The sequence below is a fragment of the Rattus norvegicus genome, chromosome 11 (assembly GCF_021556685.1).
Source record: "Rattus norvegicus strain SHRSP/BbbUtx chromosome 11, alternate assembly SHRSP_T2T, whole genome shotgun sequence".
Classification (NCBI taxonomy): domain Eukaryota; kingdom Metazoa; phylum Chordata; class Mammalia; order Rodentia; family Muridae; genus Rattus; species Rattus norvegicus.
Window position 1 is genome coordinate 29,387,307 of NC_141544.1, and position 18,479 is coordinate 29,405,785.

At 38.2% G+C, this 18,479-nt stretch overlaps 1 long non-coding RNA gene across 2 annotated transcripts in view; it reads left to right on the top strand.

Annotated features, from left to right (window-relative positions):
- The window catches only part of LOC148002476 (uncharacterized), a 56,606-nt gene that overhangs the window by 14,204 nt on the left and 23,923 nt on the right, over window positions 1-18,479 (top strand). For both annotated transcript variants that reach the window (XR_015632986.1, XR_015632985.1), the window contains exons 2-3: window positions 15-92; window positions 12,241-12,295. This is a non-coding gene — a long non-coding RNA (uncharacterized LOC148002476). The remainder of the gene's footprint in view (window positions 1-14; window positions 93-12,240; window positions 12,296-18,479) is intronic.

Below are 18,479 nucleotides of genomic sequence, written 5' to 3' on the forward strand. Positions count from 1 at the left end.
TTATTGCTTTGCAGCAGAAAGACACAGAATGTCCCAGTGACTGTTGAAAGATTGAAACTTTCAGTCCTACCCTAACATCCAGCTTCTCTGAGGTAAGTGGAACTGAAGTTTTAGTTCATAAACAATCATGTCTACGTGATGAAATTTCCATAAAACCAGAAAGAACTGAGTTGGAAGGAATTCTGGGCACAGCAAGTTCCTCCAGGTTGACTTAGCCATAGAGGGCATGAACTTACCATGCTTCTTCCCACTTACATTGCCTTTCTTGAATTTTCCATGCAGTTGCTCTTGGTAACATCATTTAAAAGAAGCTAATTAAGGACAATATTTCCCTAAGTTCTGTAAGCTACTCTAGAAAATTAATTGAAGGCTGTCATGGGAAGTCCAATTTATAATAGGTCAAACACGCAGACACAGAGAAACTTGTGTAGGTGTAGGACTGATTCTGATGTCATTTCTAAGTCTACAGCATTATTACTGAGTTGTACAACACCTAGCAGGAATCTGGTAGAGATCCATCTGTTCAATTTCTCCTTCTCTTGCTCACTACTCTTCCCCTCTCTATAAAATCCATACATATTTAGGGTTAGAAATCAAGAGAATTTGGTATGGACTTAAAACAGTCTTCATTACATACACTACTAGGGTCTGGTGCTCTAACAACAAATAGAGGGATATCTTTGGGAGGCATCTTTTAAATTCTGTCTACTTACCAAAATGCCATGCCATTACAGATCATTTTTCTGGAGGAGGAATAGATGTAGAATGGAAAAAAGCTTGATCATTCAATTCTTAGGTTTTAGAGAAGAGCAGATACAGAAGTGACTATTAATGTTTGCTGATGGTGAAGTATGTAGATAAGGGGATTAAACATGAGGATTGTTTCAGTCTAGTCTTACATAATTCAGGTCAATGATGAGTAAATTAGAAAGCCTAGAGCCAGAAGAACAGATGGTCATTATTGGCAAAATTGACCTGTCAGTAAGCACAGGTCTTCCATGCTGGACAACGCTCACAACTCAGGTTTGCTCTTCCGGTGAGCCTGGAGAAATAGGGGAGTAGAGGGCCAAATTAATTATAAGACTAAAAATACGAAAGAAGCGTAGATATATTGGTGGAAATTTATGGAAAGGGAGCCAACTATGTGAAAATTTTATTAGCACTGATTTTGAATGTTATTTGAAATAAACATTTTTTTTAAAAGAAACTTACCAGTTTTCCTTAAAGTAAAATATGAAAATAAATATCCAAATCAGAACTCTGGTGATGTAGCTGGTGTAAGACATTAGCCTCTTTTTGTATTCAGAGACAAAAGAGCAGCACGACCTTCCTTTGGCTTGTGAGGAGGTGTCTTGGTGTTTCATGTTGGCTGATTTACCTTGAGAGACGTTTATGGAGAGTTTAGAAGTGAAAGACAAAAATAGAATTCAGATACTTAGATTAATGAAGGGAGGGCACTTGGTAGGGGCTGAAGGGACTTTCTCTTTTTAGTTTTTAAGAATGTTAAACATTATTCTTGGTCTGAAAGGGGGAATAGGAGTATATCTGGATGACTTAGAAGAATTCGTGAAAGAGAGATCTGAAGGGAGAATTATAATTGTTCCTCTGTGGGAAACATCATCTAATAAACCTACAGGAGCAAAGTGAAAATTTTTAGGGTCTTTTTGAAAGCTCTTTTTGGGTGTGTTGCCTCTTTTCTTGCTTTGTGTCCAAAGAATTCTATGAAAGCTATTGCTCTTAGATATGGAGGGATTTGCTCATGGAGGGATTCTTAGGGAGAAGGTGATAATTAGTGAGCAATTTACTCTCTTTTTAGTCAACTTACACCTCTGTAATGAGCAAGTTTCTGCTTTATTTTTTCCAGCTAGCTCCCCTGGCCAAAACTTAATGTAGCAGATGATTGAGCATGGTATTAGCCAATGCCGAACTGCCTCCAGCTTTCTGTCCTGGGCCTCCTCTCCTGGGATTATTATATTTCAAATCTGGTTCTTCTCCAGCTGGCTCATTACCCCAAAGATTGCCTTAACTGTGTCATGGACAGGTCATACTGAGAGTTAAATTTTATCAATATAACAACCTCCTTCTCTCTATCTCGTCATTGATGATCTATTGTAAGCTACATAATCATCTTCCATATAGTTATATCAGGAAAAAAATGCTTTAAAATAGGCTTCTAATTAAAGTGGAATTACATTATTTTCTTTCTTTTTACTTCCTTCAGCTCCTAACAAATATCCTCCCCAAAAATCTCTCCCATGTATCCCACTCTCAAAGCGATTCTTCTTTTTCTTTGATTATTATTGGCACATATATTTGTATACATAAATAAATAAAAGACTGGAATCAAGGAAATAATTAACCCAATTATAAATTGATGTACAAATTTAATGAGAGAATTCTCAAAAGAGGAAACTTAACTCGCTACAAACACTTGAAGAAATGTTCATCATCTTTAGCTATCAGGGAAATACAAATCAAAACTACTTAGAGATTGCAACTTATACCAACCAGAAGGCTCAAGGTCAATAAAATAGATGACAGCCTATGCTTGGGAGAATATGGAGTAAGGGAATCACTCATCCAGTGCTGGTAGAAGTGCATGCTTGTACATTCACTATGGAAATCAATATAGTGGTTCTTCAGAAAGGTGGGATTCAGTCTACCTTGAGAGCTAGCTAAAACACACTCTTACACATATATCCAAAGGTCTCTTCATTCTACTCCAGAAACAGTTATGTTCATTCCTTTTATATTAATAGTAGCCCCAAATTGAAAAAAAAACTTAGCTGTGTATCAAAGGATGAATGGATAAAGAAAATATGATATGGTATCTTTACACAGTGGATTATTTCTCCATTGATATTCTTTGTTTTCTAACTATATCTAGAATTCTTGAATATGGTTGGTTCAGAATCCAAAGTATATGGATTACAAAATTTTTATAATTATATAATATTTTATAGAGAAAATAAAGTGCTTGAGAGAAAACAAAAATACATTATGGCTTTTGGTCTGGAGGTGGATTATCTGATTTCTGTGTGTGTGAATGTGTGTGTTACTGCCCATAGGTTCACAGGTAAAAATGGGCTGCATAAAGCCATCTTCCATACTTACTAGAAGGCTGAGGGGCCCAGTCTTGTTCAAGTGACAGCTGAAGCTGAGAGTTTATAATTGCAACATTCATGTCACTTCCTGATGACAGCCTTTTCACAGCTGAGTCAGCACCATCTATCAGTTTCCCAATTAGGTTTCAGTTCATTCAACAAAGCAGTGTGTCATGGGGATAGTCTTTAATAAGGCCCCAAGAAAATCTCCCTCTAACTCTGACCTCTAAGTTTCTTCTTTTCTCTATGAAAACACTCCATCTGTGCTTGTACCACTTTGGAATATATATACCCATTTAGGTGACTTCTAACAGTGGGCTATGAAAATTACCTAGCAATGTGTTCGAAATCTCATTTACGATTGCTGGTCAACAGAGGCTGGTATCAGAAATAGTCATTTTATTTCTGTTGTTTGAAGAGAAATTTGATGAGCATATCCTATCTCCTAGAGATTTCAGTCACTCATACTATTTGTACAAATATATCAATGCCTTCCTTTGATGACCTATTTTTTTTTTACTTTTTAATGTAGGAACATTTATTTGTTTCAAAATTACCATTAATAATTCATATTCATAAAAAGTATAATAATGTATATAATTAATACACAAACACTAAGTTTTATTAGTAATTAAATGTCATTTAGCATATGGCAAATGTCTTGGTGTACTTTACCAGTACATAATTACACTTATAATTAAACTTATAGTACGTTATCTACCTGTGCACCAAAATCTTTTACCATCTAGCATTTAAAATTTTTAGATTAACAGACTTTTTCTGAGACATTCTGATTCTCTGGGGAGAAATTATTGTAATAAATGAACTTTTCTGACGGAAGCAAACTGATAAGGCACCAAGTTCTCATAAACAGGTAACATTTGCTTCCTTAATTAACAAAATCATTACCAGGAAACACAATTTTGAAATGAAGTACAACTGAATGCACACAATACTTTCAAGGAGGTAAGTTTCTATAATGCCTGAAATACAAAATGATTTTATTTAGTTTAATTTAGCCAAGGCTCAAAAGAATTGCTAATTAAGTAATGGTCCCCAAATATTTCCTGCCGCATTTGGTCGTATCCCCAGCCTGCTCTGTTGGAAGTATCTTCAGAGAAGTAGACTTTATTTTCTAAAAAGGAGGCAGAACACATGGGTTATTTATTTTAAACATTTTATTCTTTAACAATTTTACATCTTTATTTATTGAATTTTAGCCATTCTTTGCAATTACTCTCTCTTACCACCCGTCCTGTTGTAACGACTCTCCTACTTTGATTCTTTTATTTCCATCCCCATTAGATCCTCAGTAAGGAATAGGGCCCTGTGATCTGCTCCATCATGTGTGATGACGTGGTCATGGGGCCATTCTTGCAGAGGTCAGGTTCAGGAAATTGTAGCTTCCAAGAACTCATGTGTACCATTGGTTGTCATGTGTAGAAGATTCTGTTCGCAGCACTCCTTCCTATTTTTCTCTCCTCTTCAGCAATGTGTCCCAAGCATTAGATGGTGGTAGCTTGATATAAAAGGCCCATTTCGGACTGAATATTCCAGTTACTTATTTTCATACATGGCTCAGTTGTGGGAGTCATTAATTGCTGCCTACTGCAAATAGACGTCGAGGAAGGCTGAGGTCAGCATTAGTGAATGAAGACCCAGCTATAGCAGTCCTGGTAAAAGATGCTTCATCATACCACAAGGACATGTGCTCTACTATGTTCATAGCAACCTTCTTTGTAATAGCCAGAAGCAAAATACAACCCATATGTCCCTCAACCAAAGAATGGATACCGAAATATGGTTCATTCACAATATGGAATACTAGTCAGCTCTTTTTTCCCCATCTTTATTAAATTGGGTATTTCTTATTTACATTTCAAATGTTATTCCCTTTCCCGGTTTCCAGGCCAACATCCCCATAACCCCTCCCCCTCCCCTTCTCTATGGGTGTTCCCCTCCTCATCCTTCCCCCATTACCGCCCTCCCCCCAACAATCCCGTTCACTGGGGGTCCAGCCTTGGCAGGGCCAATGGCTTCCCCTTCCACTGGTGTCCCTACTAGGCTATTCATTGCTACCTATGAATTTGGAACCCAGGGTCAGCCCATGTATAGTCTTTGGGTAGTGGCTTAGTCCCTGGAAGCTCTGGTTGGTTGGCATTGTTGTTCATATGGGGTCTCAAGCCCCTTTAGCTCTTTCAGTCCTTTCTTTGATTCCTTCAACAGGGGTCCCATTCTCAGTTCAGTGGTTTGTTGCCGGCATTCGCCTATGTATTTGCCATATTCTGGCTGTGTCTCTCAGGAGAGATATACATCTGGTTCCTGTCAGTCTGCACCTCTTTGCTTCATCCATCTTATCTAGTTTGGTAAAAACAAGGACATCATGGAGTTTGAAGGCAACTGGATGTAACTAGAAAATATCACCCAGAGTGAGGAAACCTAGACCCAAAATCATACATGGCATGTACTCATTGGTAAGTAGATATTAGCCAAAAATTTTAGAATCCCCATAGTACAACTCACTGAACTTAGGAAGCATAACAAGGAGGAAGGCCCAAGTGTGGATACCAGAAACCACTTAGAAGGGAAACAAAATAATCGTAGTAGGAAGATGGAGGGAGGAAACTGAGTGGGAAGTGGGGAGAGAAAAGGAGGAGAAAGATCAGGTATGGGGAGAGACAGGAAGAACTCTCAGAGGGTCAGAATCAATTGAAATATGCAACAGTGCAAATTGAGGGTAGAGGGAACCTCTAGAAAGTCCTAGAGACCTGGGATATGAGAAGCTACCAGGACTCAATATAGATGACATTACTTGAAATGCCCAACAGTGGGGAGATAAAACCGGAAAAGACTACTTCTAGTGGATAGATATGGTCCCCAGTTGATGCAGGGGGCTACCCACCAATTTTCAAAAAATTTAACCCAGAATTTTTCCTGTCTAAAGGAAATTCAAGGACAAAAATGGAACAGAGAGTGAGAGAAAGGCCACCCAGTTACTGGCTCAACTTGGGATCCATCCCCTGTGTGCACACCAAATCCTGAAACTATTACTGATGCCATAAAGTGGCTGAAGACAGGAGCGTGGCATGGTTGTCCTCTGAGAGACTCTACCAGCAACTGAGTAAGACAGATGCAGATACTCATAGACTACCACTGGTTGAGGTTATCAAAGAGTTAGAGGAAAGACTGAATTAACTGAAGAGGATGGCAACCCCATAGGAAGACCAACAGTGACAACTAACCCAGACCCCTCAGAGATCCCAGAGACTAAGCCAAAAGCCAGGGAGCATGCATAGGCTGGTTTGTGGCCTTGAGCACATATGTAGTAAAGGTCTGCTTTGTATGGCCTCAGTGGGAGAGGATGCGATTAATCCTGTGGAAACTTGATGCCCCAGGGAAGAGGGATGCTGGTGGGTAATGTGGTGGTGGGTGTACGGGTGGAGGACCACCCTCTCAAAGGTTGGGGGAGAGGGAGGAGGTGAAGAAGTTGGGGAGGGGAGACCAGGAAGGGGAGCAACTTTTGGAAAGTAAATAAATAATTTAACAGAGATTTTTAAAAAGGTGAGTATTAAATAGTCTGACAGAATGCCCATTTATCAAAACAGTAGTAGTTCTTTTCTAGGGTCCCGAGCTTCTCAGGCACTGTTCTCGGTGATATTTTCAGTGTCTTCATGAGTTCTCCTCTGTGAAGCAGCCTTCAAATCTAATAGTAGCAGCTTGTTATTTCAAATACAGTCATGCCAATATTTCACCAGTGAGCACACAGTAGCTCCTGAGATTCACAGCGGTGGTAGGACTCTCCCAGCAGCTTGAGTAGCATCTTTGGGTCCTGTGAAAGCTAGCTATCATAGAGGAAACTTTCAGCTCAGACCCAGATTGAGTTCCCAGCGTCTTGCAACCTAACTATGCATATCCTCCCGAGTAGGGCCTTAAACGTTTGTTCTGGTGAGCAATCAAAAACAGTGGCAATAACCTGTAATATAGTGGGAGACTCAAAGGCCTCTCTTACCAACAGCTTACAGGGATATATGCCACACCTTTGGTTTCTTGGAGCAGCACAGTCTATGCATGCAGCGTTCCTCCATTCAAAACTTTAAACATTTAGTGTGTGTGTGTGTGTGTGTGTGTGTGTGTGTGTGTGTGTGTGTGCGCGCGCGCGCACGTGCTAGAGAGCACATGCGCACGTGCCTGTGCCTGTGCCTGTGCCTGTGTGTGAATTGTGTGTAGTAGTTAGGAATTACTGAATTGCTCATAATGGCTTGGAGCTTGCTAAGGTCAGACCAGCCTTGATTTGGGAATCCAACTTTCTCTGAAATGGTCCTGGGATTGAACACAGCACCAGCCCTCCCTGCGTGATACTTAACAGTCTAAATTTTTTTTTACACGTACTTGCACATCAAAGTACTTTACCTAGATTTTAACTTCTTTTGAAGGCTGTGATTGCGTCTCATCGACTTTATGTCTCTAGTAGGGACGTTCAACAGGGTCTGTCATGCTACCATTCCTCATGAAGGTATGAAGAATACACACAGGGAGCTGTTGGAGGATTTCCTTAGGTGAGCTGTAAGTAACAAGAATTGATTTGATACTGCTACAAGGTTTTCAAAACACTGTCCCATACTTGTACTTTTCTCTAAGGAAGGTTTCCAATCCTCTTCAGCCTTAAGACTCAACACTCATTTCCTGAGCACAGTGATGATGGTTTGTGATGATTTCTCCTAGGGGATCTGCTAGCTTGTGTGAGGAAATGTGTGTGGACTGAATGGAGCTGACAGTTTTCCTTATTGCTGTCTGCATTAAGTACATATAAATATATTGAATCTTCATTAAACCTTCTCTTACCATCTGATAATACTCTCATTTCATCCACTATTGTATTTGTCCCTAGATATCTTATTGGATTCTGTTTTAAACTTTTAAGTTATCATATCATATTTTACCATTGGTGGTAAAATACAGGCATAGTATTTGCCACATTAACTATTTTAAAGTATTTGGTGGTATTAAATACCTTCATAACATGCAAATTTTAACACCATTCATCCTCCTAACTCATTTTGTCCATAGTACTGTAAATTTGAACTATTTGACCATAAATGTACATCCTGTCCTCTTCTCCGACTTCATTCAAAAATTGTTTAATTTTTGATAATTTTATAAAAGTGTTTCCTCCTCCCACTCTTCCTTCTTCCCTCCTTATATGTCTTTCTCCCAAATTCATGCTTCTTTTTTTCTTTCCTTGTTTCTCTGATGAGATTCCTCTCTTCCTCATGATGTACCCATTATTTGGTAAGTTCCCTCACATGTTTATAATAGATGTCTTGCAGTTCTTGTCTGTGAGTTCCAGGTTCTTGAGGTGAGGGAGGCCTTGGCCTATTGCTTACTCTTTCTTCTGAGGAACTTTGACTTCTGGAACTTTCCAATTAAGTTCTTTGATGTTTTTCCTAGTAGGCAGTTGACTTTTAACTCCAAACTCTGCCTCTGCTTGTCATTGCCATCTGCTGGAACCGTTCAGCTTCCTCAGGCCTTCCTCACTTTGAATTAACCATGGAGTCATCTCTCGAGCCCTAACCAGAACTTCTTTAGAGATAAAGAGAAACTCAACAAAGAATTGGGTTTCACAAAAAAACTAAAGCTGTCCCCTAATATTTTAAAATGAAATCTATTTGATAAATTATAATAAAAATTAAGGATACATATATGGACAGATAATATAAACCCAAATGATGAAATTACCGGAGTATACAACAATTTACCCTAAAGAAGAAAAAACCTGTCAACGGGATTTGCTTTCCTATGTAAACACACAAACCTATAAATGTAAAATGGTCAACTGTTGGAAGCTGGTTTCAGGCTTACGATAATGTAAGAATTAAAAACACAATCTATTTGCTTATCTCGTAGGTCGGATCTCTAGAATTCACACAGATGTCTTACTTCTCTGTCATATTTCTTCTTATACCATATATAAAATTTCCCTTTTCATCTTTAAGCTATGAAATTATTATAGTTTGTATTACAAGGATTAGGGTTTATTTTATTAGGTGCTTTCTTGAGCCAATAGATTAAATGATAACAGAAATTTATACTTTCACGAGTAAACTGACACTGGTTCTGGTAAACAAATTATGTGGGTAGAATAAATTTCTTTTTCTCGTATCCATTTCTTATTCTATTGTTTTGATAAAATCTCAAGGGATGATTAAATCTACTGAAATTCATCAAATTTATCATTTATCTGAAAGATGACCTTTTCTAAACTATTCAGTGCACTAAATCCATTATATGAATGTGGACCATTCTGGGAGGAAAGGGTTTCTATTTTTCTAATATTACCTTCTTGCAATCAATGCTATTCTCAAGAGGATTTCTGTTTTGTACACTAGATGTTCTTTGTAAATTCTCAACATGACCTAATATAAAAATCAATGCATCTTTAGGTAAGTTCATTTCTATTATTAGATCTGCCTGTAGCTTCACGCTAACGTGTTTTGAAATATAAGCAGTACCCAACTACGGGGCACCGCTTTTTTTTCCCCTCTGGTAATGCTTTAAATTTCATTATGGTAAAAACAACAACAATAAAATTCACCGTAGGCTTTAAGTCTTCCGTCTCCAGCCAACTGCAGGCAATGCTTGTCCCTTAGCAAAGACAAAAGGAAACATTTTACTGTGACGCTTGAACTAGGAGGGCTAAACAGCCGAGTGCAAGCCCAGAGAAAGATGCTCAGCGGCACAGCGATGATCCGCAGGACTGGTTAGCGGGAGGAATGCATTCCACGGTAAAGAGATGACGAGTGGATCTCCACTTGGCATCTTCATGGAGGACCTTGTCCAAGCAGAAAGAAAGGCACCCAGGACAAGAACAACAACAACAACAACAACAACAACAACAAAACAACAACAACAACAACAAAACAACAACAACAACAACAACAACAACAACAACAACGACAACACACAGCAGCAGCAGCAGTGGCAGCACCAAGGGGCTAGGGCATTTGATGGTTGCCATATTTTGTTCACATTCGCACCAAAGGGGTGATAAATTACCCTACCACTTGGATTTTCTAGCCACCATAATTAGAATATTCTAGCAAGAGGAAAGGATTTAGATTCTTTGTTGGACCGAAATTTTCACTGAATATGTTTTTCGTTCCTAGAGTACAGAGTACGTGGGGCATTTTGAAATTGACCACACTCTTCCACTGGACCACAACTTACCATAGTCTCACATGCATTTGCGTTTTGCTCCCTCACTCTTTGTCACCTGTGTTTTCATTGTCCACCAGATTCATTCTTCTAGCTAAGATCGTCAATTGTACATTTGATTGAAAACATCAAATTTTGCATTTTACATTTACTCTTGTGAGAAAAGGCACACCTTTGAAACAAACTGAAAGGAAACAGGTTGAAGGCATTTCCAGAGCCAGATACTTATAAGGATTCTGTAATAGGAACTCAGTGCCAGTCAGTCAGGAACTCTCAAGGTCAGTAGGCAAGTGACCTGAAGACCGATATAAATACAGTGAATAAATCAGTCTTTGAGCCTTTGTGGTAAAATTTAAATGCTTAAAGTTTTGATGCTTTTTCCCTAGGAAAGTAGGCATGCTCAAAATGATCACATATGAAATTAGAGTTTAAATGCTTCTCGGACTGTGCTCTTTGTTTATGAATTACAAAAGTTTAAGGACACACACACACACACACACACACACACACGTATATAGCTATGTGTATTGTTTCTGGAGTCTCCTAGACTAATGTAACCAATAACTCAAAAGGAGCTTTCTCCTCCTGGCTACAGGATTTTTGCTACTTCACAGTTCTTGTAGGGTGCATTGTGAGATCGTGTGGCATAAATTTCCTTCCAGGTATGTATAGATACTTAAATGTATTCGGTATAGTTTTAGGTATACATAAAATAATATTAATCCTCAAAGCTTTATCAAACAACATTGGTAACCTTCAGAATTTCCTGGTTTCTGTAGTTATTCCATGGTATATGTTCATTACTGAAGATTTAGAGCTAAGAATTGCAGGTGAGAAAGAACATGTGTCATACGCCTTTTTGGGTCTGGACTCATATCACTTGATATAATTTTTTCATGATATCAATTTTCTTTACAGTTGAATGGTATCTATTGTGTCTGAGGACCACATTTTAATCATCCATTCATCTTGTCGAGGCTATTTAAGTTGTTTCCATTCTCTAGTTATTGTGAATATGGTGGCAAAGAACATTGCTGAGTAAGTGTCTCTGGAGCAGGATGAGGACTCTTTGGGTACATACCAAGGAGCTATATGGTTGGGCCTTATGGTAATTTATATTTTAAATTGTCTAGTATTCTTCATACTGATTTCCAGAGTGACTGCAACAATTCTCATCTACACCAACAGTGAAGGTCTGTCATCTTCCACAATTGTGCTAGCATTTTTTTGTAATCCCCAAAGTACAAGTACAGCACAACTCTATGACTCAGGGAGTGTCACAGAAGAAGGGTCCGGAAGATTGCAAGAGTCAGAGTAGCAGGAGTTCTGCTGTGAAACTTGCCTAGAAGTGTCTGGACAAACAAGATCTGAACAGTGGCAATATCAAAAGACATGCTAACATTGAAGAAGGAAACTTACAGAGTTTCACACTTAGACAACAAACTACAGGCAACTAATGTCTGTTGGGAGAGTTAGCCTATCAAAGGAAGTAGTGCCCTAGTTTTCCCAAAGCAAAGTGGTCATTCCTATAGCCATGTACACACAGAGCAATAGAAATGTACCCATCAGGTTATATTTATATAGCTTTAACATATGCACATGTATATGTATCAATAATAATTGGGAAAGGTGAGGCTATCACTTTGAGAGTGAGGGAATAGGAAAAGAATTGGAGGGAGCAAGTCTTGGAGAAAGGATGCTGGAAGGAGGAAAGGGAAGAGACTAAGTGATATAATTATATTTCGATTAAAATGTATAAACATAAAAATCACTAAAAATTAATGTGAAATGTGTTAAAGTTTGATCATTATATTTTATGTGCAGTTTTAAAGCTACTTTACGCCCTATTTTGTTTAAGAGAAAATCATTACCATAAATTTTGTCACTCATAGAGAAATGTGCATTATTTTTTACCCTTTTACAGGACTGTTCCAAAGGAGGGAGATCTCCATGGCTGTCTTAGGATCATGACTGTCCTGGTAAGGGAATAGAACTAAAGCAGGGTGTTCTCTTGCCTCTCTTCGAGTTCTTTGGTATAAGGTCTCTCTGTCTAAAGAGAAATGGAAACTGAAACGACTGCCCCCCTCCTATATTCTAACCCAGTTTTGTACCACGATGCTAACAGAAAGTGTCGTGTGATGCGAATGGACTTCATGAACAAGTAAATGTCAAGCAAAAGCAGACCCTGAAACCTACACAGACATCTACAGCAATCGAGCCTGGGGAAGAATAATTGTCTCCAGGGAAAAACTCCCATCTAAGGCTAACAGTAATTATGTGTTTAAGAAAAACACCTCCTGGGCAAAAGACTGAAGTAGGCATCAGGGGTTTAATATTGTACCATCCAAAGCCTAGTTTCCCTGTTACTCATCATAGGGTGTGGTTACGGTAAGTGTTTCATGATCTTCCCTGTGTAAGAAGCAAATGGGAATTTCTTAGATGATTTCATTCTGACATCCTACAAGGTCTTTAACAGATATAATCTTAGAGAAGTCATATATTTTATTTCATAAGTGCTGGGCATATTAATTTTATTTAACTCACCCCAGGAGGTTTTATGTAGGGCAAAGAAGCAGCCTAAAGAGCTCTAGAGAAGCTATTCAGTGTCTCCTGAACTCTTTATAACTGTTTATAGGAGGTTACAAAAAAGAACACCAAGAAAATAAACAGGTTATCCAGTTACTTGTCTTTCAGTGTCAAGGAATCGTTTAGCCATTTGAAGATATTTTCCACCAGGAATCTTGTCATGTCAGGATTTTTCCCCCCTGGAAAAAGGATGTCTTTTGTGCTAATCAATGTTCTTTGTTCAACTCCTGGACAGAAATCTTGGCTCTTTAATAACAGCCTTTTCTAATTCTGTTTTGTAATTGCAACAAGCCATCTCGGAGGATTTATCTGCACTGAGGCACGCCAGCAGAATGTGGCCTTTTCTTGAACCCATCAGCGCTGTGCCTTCTCTTTGAACCTTGGCTCCTTGGTGCTACTGACCCTGTTGCTCATTTATAACGTGGGCTCCATTTATCACTTCCAGACTTACAGATATTGTTGTGGAAAGAGACCGAATGCAATCATTCATGCCACGGTTGCTTTCTTGTGGGGCCTTGCAACTTCCTTCCTCACAGGATACCTGATAGGGAGAGATTAGTGAGCAGGCCGTAACTCTATTGAGGGATTGTGATGTAACTGGATTGTAAACCAAAAGTGACACTCTAGAGATTTGAGATGGCCAGAATGTGGAGATTAAGTTACACCCATGACAGTCCATCTCTGTCCATGTGTGTGAGGTGATGGTTTGTAATCTGTAAAATATTAGCTACCTGTAGAAAAATCCTTCTTTTTAAAGTAGAGACCTTACCATGGCTTCTGCAATTTCAGAGCTTAAAAGAAGCTCTGACGTTTCACTTCTTTATCGATGCTGACAGATACTTTCGAGTCCATCAAGGAAGAAGGCTTCCTTCTTGATAATTCAGTTTTAATTTTAAGAAACTTTTTGATGGTTTCCCATATACAGATTGAGATACTTTTTAATGGGACAGAATAATGTTTTGTGGATATATAATTAAGACATGTAACTTACTAAGGAAAAACTACCAAAGGATTAAAATTACAAATTCAAGGTGTTCATTGCAGTAACAGTGGTGGATAGCTAGTACCAGTACCTTACTCTTCAGTCCTTAGTTTTGATACTTAAATAGTACTAAGTTCTGTACTAATTTAGCTTTTCCTGCAACTTACATAGCCTGAATGTGAATTGTGCAAATTAAAAGCAAGCCACTCGTCTGGACACTTAACACTTACAAGCGGCCAATTCATCATCTCCAAGTTATCCATTCCATTAACCCCCTGCCTCTGTGCCTTTTGCAATGCCTTCATATGCAGTTCTTAGGGAAGAAGTTATCTGGGCAACGTTTAATTGTTTAGTTATTAATAGCCACCACTTATGAAGTGTGGCAAAGAATGTTTGGATAAACAGATTTTTCTTACTACAGACCTGTCTAGAAGTCTTTTTCTATATCCATAAACTCTGACTCTCAAGTCCAAAACCCTAGAATATAGCATTTCCTGAATTTTTTGCTGTGGGTTCCTTGTAGCATCTCAAATTCAATGTTGAGGCCCACTCTATGGCTTAATCATGTAGGTAGGCTTCATAAGGACACCATTGAAGGGTAATGGAAGGAAGCAGGGTTTGGGTTTTTTTCTTTTCTTTTTTTTTTTTTAACTAAAGGCATGTAAGACCATGAATAGCTCACTTGGACATCATATCTTGTAAGAAAGAGCAAGATTGAGGATTTAAAAAAAACCAAAACTCTGCTAGTAAGTTGAAATAGCAATGAAACTATTTTTAAAGCATTTTAATACATAATCCTTGTGTCTTCCAGTTGACTGGAAAGTTTTTCACTGTGATCTCCATTTTTTCCCATAAACTTAATTTCACAAACAGATCAGTGAACTTTAAATATGTCACAACCGCCTGTTGAGGGCTCAATAATTTCTTCATATTTCACACTTATAAACTGTGGGTTGATTTCAACACTGGTGTCCTTGCTTCCCGATTTTGCAATCTCCCTTCTGATTCTGCAACACATGTCAGTAAGCATAGCTTGTCCTCAGCTCCCTGGGTCGTAGTTTCTATATATAAAATTGAAGATGCTGGATGATCTCTAATATCTCTTTAGGCTTTGAAATCCTATTGCAGATGTCCAGAATTTTTTTTTGCCTTTTTAAAACTTTTAGTAAAAGGAAAAATAATGTGTACCAGCAGTACCTCGTGCTCAATAAAATGTTAACTACATCATCAAATGTATGAAAATTATGACTGATGACCTTGATATAAGTCCCATAGAACTGAGAATAAGTTACGGGAGCAAAGACCAATATTGGGCTGCTTTTATAAATATGAAGACCAATATGTAACTTACCTGAAATGCTAAGGTTTCTAACAGATTGAAACAGACAAGAGGGCATATGTTTGTGACCTGGTCTTCTTTTCGGACAGATAAAATGTTTAGTTGTGGAGCCTTGGTATGTCTCCAGGAGGAAGGGAGGACATGTTTAACTAGCACAATTGTTATTTTATTTGCAGGGGACATTAAAGTGCATCGATCTGGTTAAACGTCAAATGGCCCAGTGAAGACATTATTCCTCCACTCTGGTCCTTGGTTTTAGCTCGTTTCCCATGCATGGCTTTCTCCTCTTTTTCTAATGCATGTGTGGTGACACCACCCTCTTTAATCATGGCAAATCATTTCAAAATCCCTGTAGTATGTTATCAACATGGTCTTAAGGAATGGTCTTATTTGACTTTCGGGGCTGGCATTATGTACTTCTGTGCCATAAAAAATAAAAAAAACTTTGATTTTCTAAAGTTTCAGTAGATAACAAGTTATGTAGTTTTCAAATTATGAGTTTTTACTTCACTTACCATTCACCAGTATATTCTTGTGTCTTCCCTGACTTATTTTAAGTCAATTTCTCACTTTTTCTTTCTTTGAAATATTTTATATACTATATTTTGTTTTTGAATTTTTTTCCCCACCAACTTTCTTTCTCAGCAAAAAAACCCACACAAAACAAAAATCAATACAAAAAACCTTAAATCAAAACAACAACAACAACAACAACAACAACAACAACAACACAACAACAGCAAAAACCAAACAACAGTCATAAAGGGTTTTGTTTGTTTCTTCTCTTCCTCCTCCTCCTTCTCCTCCTCCTCTTCCTCCTCCTCCTCCTCCTCCTTCTTCTTCTTCTTCTTCTCCTCCTCCTCCTCCTTCTTCTTCTTCTTCTCCTCCTTCTTCTTTTTATAACTATTCCTGGGCATTGGATGTGCCCTGGAATATGGTTCAAATACCCAGTGACATTCATTGAAGAAAATGTCTTCTTTTTCCTTTTGGAAGTAAATATTCATTGTAAATTGCTTTGTGGTTACAATGAGCCCCCATGCCTACTTTCTGCTCAGTACTGGAAGCATTGTCGGGGTTTAAACCAGTGAAGGTTTGTGCACACTGCTGCAGTCTGTGAATTCATGTGGGCATCAGTCCTATTTGATTGATCTGGGGTGTACCCCACGAAATAGAATCCACTTATGACTCTGTTAACGTGGCCCATGGCCAAGAACCTGAAACTCGGTATGTTAAATATCATTATTTTTGCTAAAAGAACATAATAACAAAATGACTTTGTGCGTGTTGTGTGTGTGTGTGTGTGTGTGTGTGTGTGTGTGTGTGTGTGCATATTACTAGAAATAAAATTTTTGAGCTAATATTTGAGCTATATCCAGAGGCATTTTTATCAATGCTGTATTTTTCAATCTATATTTTTTAGCAAGCAGACATGTTTTAAAAATTCTTCCTTTCCCCCAAAGAAGTATATCAGTATATTCTTAATGAGACTTTCAAGGAAGACAAATTGAATATGGTACTTATTGAAATTTACTAAGAATATTGTTGGACCACGAAGTTTTCTTATATAGCAGTATGCACGGAATGCCTTCTAAGTGTGCTTTTGTGCTGTTAACAAAGTTTACTTTATATGTGACATGTTGAGGTCACCAAGTGGGGAGAAAAAGATAACTGAGTTAAGAAGGCTTGTTAAAGTATCTTTTACTTCCCCAATGTAATTTTTGTCTCTGATGCTTACTGCCTCAGTCTACTAACCTAGGTGGAGTCCTGGAAACTTTTAGCCTTCATATACTCTAATCTAGGCCTAAAACATTTTCAGCTCCTGAGACTCACTGCTGAATAAGCTCACCCTTTCTTGTTCTTGATGAACTCTAGGTAGCTGCTTCAACTCAGCTGTTGTGGCTCAAACTCCTCTCCCAGATGACTGATTCAAACTGGCTTCTCTCCCAGCCACTCCTGACTTGCTCTGCTTAGCCTGGTGCTAACTTTCACTATGCTCTAATCTTCTGTGTCTTTCCCATTATCTGCCTTGTTCTGTTTTCACCTGTGTCTAGCTCGTCCGCTCACTGTATCCTGTCCCTCTATAACTTCCAGTAAAATTGCTTCTTGCCCCCCTTTTTTTATTTCCTCCTTTATGTACTGCTTTCTTAACTAGCTTCCCTTTCCTCTTCTATTCTGTCAAAGTTTTCTCTTTATGCTCACTTTGTCTGCCACTCAATTAGACATCACTTTCAAATATGGGTGCTTCCTTCTACAAATTAACCTTTCATTGCTTGGGATTAAATGTGTGTACTAAGGGTATGTCTGTATTCTGGTCAGAGGATTAAAGATCTGTGATAAGGGTTGAGCCACACCACAACTATAAACAGTTCTTTTTTAGTAAATAAAATCTGGGGTTCATAATGTGATAAAATATCTTGCAACAGAGGTTACCAGGATAAAGGCAATCTTATTCTTTTGTCATTTTCATCTTCTAATTTGTTTACATTTGACTAGCTTGGAATCAGATCATATTCTTCTTTTATGTCTTAAGGTCCACCACAGCATTGTCTTTATGGGCAAACCTCACGAAGCAGAAGTGAAGGCCATCTACTTTTCTGTCATATTCATTTTGCAGTCATGTCTTTGTTGAAGGTGTTGGCTTACTCCTAGTCCAGGACAAACACTGGTCTTACTCAGTTATGCATACGGGGCTCAATGAACTGACTGCTGAACAGAGTATGAGTCAGCATTAGAGATTCTTCTATGATTAAGCTACTGAGTCATAGAAAGATTCTAAAGCAAATTTAGAGGCATGGTATGAAAGATGAAACATTAGAGAAGAATTCAACAAATAGATAATATTTACATTTCTGCTACTTAATGTGGTCAACTTGAATATCCATGATTGTTGATAGATAATTTTTTTGTCATATCTGAACTAGCAAGAAACACTTGGGTAGCACTTGGCAGTTGGCAGTTGCTAGAGGAAAAAAAGTCACTTTTCTTTGGAAATGTGGTCAATGGTAGGTTGCCAATATCCATTGGATGACCCCTATCTCCTTGCCTATTAGGTCTTTTTGAAACTAAATTAAGAGGACATGGAATTAGAAGGGAGATGCGTTGTGGGAATACTGGGGAGTAGGGCACGGGAAATAATAAATATATGTGCTCAAGATACATTTTACATATATATGAAAATTTCAAAGAATAAATACATATTTGGTTGCCTTTATGGCAGGGTTTGCGTCTAAGGCCTGTCAGGTCTCTTACATTCTTC